Consider the following 4,533-nt stretch of genomic DNA (forward strand, 5'->3'; position numbering starts at 1 on the left):
GCCCACGTTGCTGGGGGTGCAGCCCAGGATGGGATTTGCTTTCTGGGCTGCAGGCACACACTGCCAGCTCCTGGCCAGCCTCTCCAGCAGCAGCACTGAGTCTTTCTTGGCAGGGCTGCTCTGATCCCTTCATCCCCAGCCTGGACTGATACTGAGGGCTGCCCTGACCCAGGTGCAGCACCAGCACTTGGTCTTGTTCAGCCTCATGATGTTCCTGTGGTCCTGCTTCTTGAGCTTGTGCCGGTCCCTCTGGATGGCATCTCATCCTTCAGGAGTGTCAGCAGCACCACTGGGCTTGGTGTCATCTGCTGATTTGCTGAGGCTGCACTGGATCCCACTGTCTGTGCCATTAATTAAACAGTGCTGGTCCCAGTACAGACCCCTGACCTCTGTCTGGACATTGAGCTGTTGACCATTACCCTCTGGATGTGACCATCCAACCAATTCCTCATGCACCTAACAGCCCGTCATCAAATCCATCTCTCCAGTTCAGAAGGATGCAGGAGGGGACTGTGTCAAAGGCCTTGCAGGAGTCCAGCTCTGACCTTTATAAACCTTACGTCATTAAAGCTGTGTGCAAGTAGCTTTAGGAAATCATCACTGTGTGAATTGTTTAACCCCAGGGGAAGCTCTCGTTCCGGAAGCAGTATCAGGTTTGTTCCAGTAAATGAAAAGCAGAAATCCAGATAGACTTCTTAAATGCAAAAAACAGTGTCCATTTTTATTCAGAGTTTATAGTAAACCTGCTGTATGATATATCTGAGCAGCAGATTATCCTGCTGTAAACACATGAAAATTAAATTACTTGCATTTGGCATGTCCTGAAATATACTCTTTGTTTCTTTCTCCTGTCTCTGTAATTAAAGTGCAATACTTGCATGCTCATCACTGTTTTTCAAGTAAAAGATGTTCTGGATGACATCCCACAGTCTGTGGATAACTTCATCATTTACTCGAGTGTAGGATTTTACACACACTTTGGAGTTGAGGTGGAAATTATTTGACAAATATGAAGTTGTGAATTCATTTCTGGGTGGAATATATTTAGCCAGTTGCCAGCTATAATCTGTTCTGTGGTCAGATTGTATATGGCACATGTCCTGCGTATTCAAACTGCATCTCTACATTCAAATATCCCTTAGCAGAGAAGCTGATACAGTGAAACATTGTAAAGACACAAGCTTTACGCTGTTCCAAATGACAGCTTTCTCTTGGCTCCTGCTGTGCTGGGCCTCTGTAGGTCAGAGTGTTGTGTGAAGCTGTGCATTTTGTCATGGGAAGTGCTGACTGAGCCCCTGGAGCTGCATCTTGTGTTTTACATGATCCTGGACTGGATGGGGTTGGAAGGGACCTCTGGAGATCACCTGATCCATCCCCCCTGCTCGAGCAGGTTCACCTAGAGCAGGTTGCACAGGATTGTGTTCAGGCAGGGTTTGAATATCTCCAAGAGACTCCACAGCCTCTCAGGGCAGCTGTTCCAGTGCTCTGCCACCCTCACAATAAACAAGTTTTTCCTCATATTCAGTTGGAACTTCCTGTGCATCAGTTTGTGCCCATTGCCCCTTGTCCTGTCACTGGACAGAGCCTGGTCCCATCCTCTTGGCACTCACCCTTAAATATTTGTGTTCTGAGGAGAGGCTCCCTTCTGTCAGGAGGAGTTGGGCATGGATGCAGTTAATTGCACTGTCAGTGCATCAGCAAAGCTTTCGTACTCCTGAAAGAACTGACACACTTGCCCATCTCCTGAAGATCATCTGCATTTGCTGTGGTTAATTTGGAATTTTTTCTCTTCACCCCTTCAAAATGGTCTCCTGTTGTTTGGCTTCTTGGTCTCTTTTTGGACAGGGTGGTGGCAAGTTGTGTTGGCACCTGCTTTTCTGAAGAGATCAGTTCTGTCCCTTTCCTCTGGGACTCTCCTGCCCTGTGCATGCTCTGCTGGACTCTGCACTTCCACGCCACATCAAATGGAGAGTGGGAAGCGGAGGGAGGGAAGAAAAAGGGGAGGTTGGCCCCAGCTGACCCTCTGACAGGGCATCTCTCCAGGGAAGCTCCTTGATAAGGAGCTGGACCCTCTACCTTTTGAAATACATGTAAGAGCTTATTCCTGAGCTTGATGGAAGCAGGATAGGACCTCAAATGAATTATGCAAGACATAAACACCCTGTAAGCATAAAAGCCAGTTCCTGTTTGTCTGTGAGACTGTCTGTGTGATTTGGCAGTGAAGCGTGTGAGAGGCAGAAGGTGTTCACTCACCAGGGCTGGGTGTTCTTTATTTCCAGGAGCTGTGAGCAGAGCCGCTGGTTGAGCCACTCTTGCTCTCCCTGCTCTGCAGGAACCAATGGATTTGGGGACTCATCCCATGAAAAAACAGGAGAGCAGGAGTTGGTGTGGAGATGACAGCTAAAGGCAGCAACTCAGCCTGTGAACTTGCTGCAGTCGGGGTGATTGTACAGCTCCCTGCTTCCTTAGCAGAGTGATTTCCTGATAACCTATCAACCAATTCTAAGGATCTTTGATAACTTCTTGGTTTCTGTTTCCTTCTTCTGCACCAGTTCTGACCTGGCACAGGTATGTTGGCTAAGGGGAGAGGTGTTACCTGCAGTTGCTGCCCCTGCAGGTGTGGCCTCAGCTTCCTGACAGGCTGTTCTGTCCTGCTGGGATTTCTACATGAATTTCTTCCAGCCTTCCTCCTTGTGCCTTTGGATACTTTGAAATCTGTATTTTGAAAGTTATCTACTTTTCTGGAAATAGAATGTCAGAAAATACTTTTCTGTATACTCTTCTGCAATCTTGGCACCAATATTTTTAAGGGAATAGATTACATTTTGAATAGCAATTTCAGTCTTACTCTCTCGTGCGCTGACTTAAGATTTGATGGATCTCCAATCCCATAAAGGTGGTGCTTGAGCAGCCCGTGGCTGCAGGAACTCAGAACTGGCAGTGAGAAATGCTGGGAGGAGTTCAGGACAGCTCTCAGTGGTGACTTCAAATAATCATTTGGAGAAGTGTCCTGAAAGTGGGAAACAAGAAGGTCCAATAACTCAAAACACACAGTAGGCACTGAAGGACTGTTGCATCCCAGGTAATATATTTGATATTACTGATTTGGAGAGGATATTAGATAAAAACTGAAGCTGTTTTAGAGACTGAGAGTCCAGTTTTCTGGATGTTTTTAATACAGCAATTCTTGATTTTTAAAGGAATTTAATACCTGCAAGTACAATGTATGCCAGCCCTCACTAATTCAGGTCCAGATTAAAATAAATTGAATTTATTTTAATAAATAGCAGGCCAAACATCTGGAAGTGGCTCCCTTAACTTTTACTGGGACTTCTGGAGAGCAATGCCCATAGACCAAGAACAGTGGTTCTGCTTTTTGTCTTTGATTTCAGAAATGCAGACACATGAAAAATGAAGGCAGAAAGGCAGACTGACTTGTCTTGAAGAAACTGAGGCTGACACACTTTTCTGTTGGGATCTCTGACTGGTACATGGAGATCTCAGAGGTTCCTTTAAAGGTTTTTCACTCAGGCATTTAGAGAATGCAGAGTGCAGTGTTTTCAAACAGTAATTTGGGCATCATTTGAAGAAGGAAGGCTCAGGGCTCCACTCTAGCAATGATCTGGGTGAATTATCTCAGTTTAGGACTGGTACATGATCAGCATAAACAGGGGATGTTCCTTGGATCAGTTGGGATGGTGGTTGTGCTTTACACACCAAAAACCAAAGACTGGCTGAAGCCAGCACTGGACAACCTAGTGTTTATCAGAAAGGAATGAGCATTTTAGAAAACAATCTTGTTTTGACAAATGAAGACCTATAATGCTGCATGGGTCAGGAAGACACCTTGAGATAGCAACCCATCAACCTGGCAGTAATAAAGATCTTGTGTAGCTTTCCAGATGTGTGTGGTATTAAAGCCAAAGGTAGATTAAATAATTTTTGAATTAATTCTTATAGTTGGTTTGAACTTACGGAGTCCTAGCTGTTGCAAACAGAAGAAAGTATGAAGGCAATTCAGGAATGTAGTAAAAGGAGCACACAGGCATCCCAGCACATGCCAAGGAATGAATAGTGGTGCTTTGTTGAAACATTTTGGCTAAAATAAGCCCAAATCCTTATTTATTCTTAATAGTGTTATTATTTTAACATTTCTGTTGTGGTTTATTGCCAGGATGCCTAGACAGTGAGCGAGCTGTAACTCAGCTGTTCTGAGCAAGCTCTGGGCCATGTGCAGGGGGTGAGAGCTGCTCTTCCCTCTCTTGTCCCCACCTGCCAGCCAGGACACTCCTGTCTCCCAGGCCTCGCCTTGCTTTTGTTTCAGGTGTTTTAAGTCAGCGGGTTTATTCTATTTCATAGAAAAAATTGTTCCCATTTATTTTCTAAACTGTTAGAGTGCCCCAGGACTGCATTTAAACGAGACATAGCTGAAGTATTTGTGGTTTCTTACCGGGGTGTGTATTAGACCCGCTTGCTGATTTATAATTAGACACATTTAATAGATGTACTAGCATGGCAAATTTAGCACGTGGA

This window comes from Motacilla alba, chromosome 5, assembly GCF_015832195.1.
Source record: "Motacilla alba alba isolate MOTALB_02 chromosome 5, Motacilla_alba_V1.0_pri, whole genome shotgun sequence".
Classification (NCBI taxonomy): domain Eukaryota; kingdom Metazoa; phylum Chordata; class Aves; order Passeriformes; family Motacillidae; genus Motacilla; species Motacilla alba.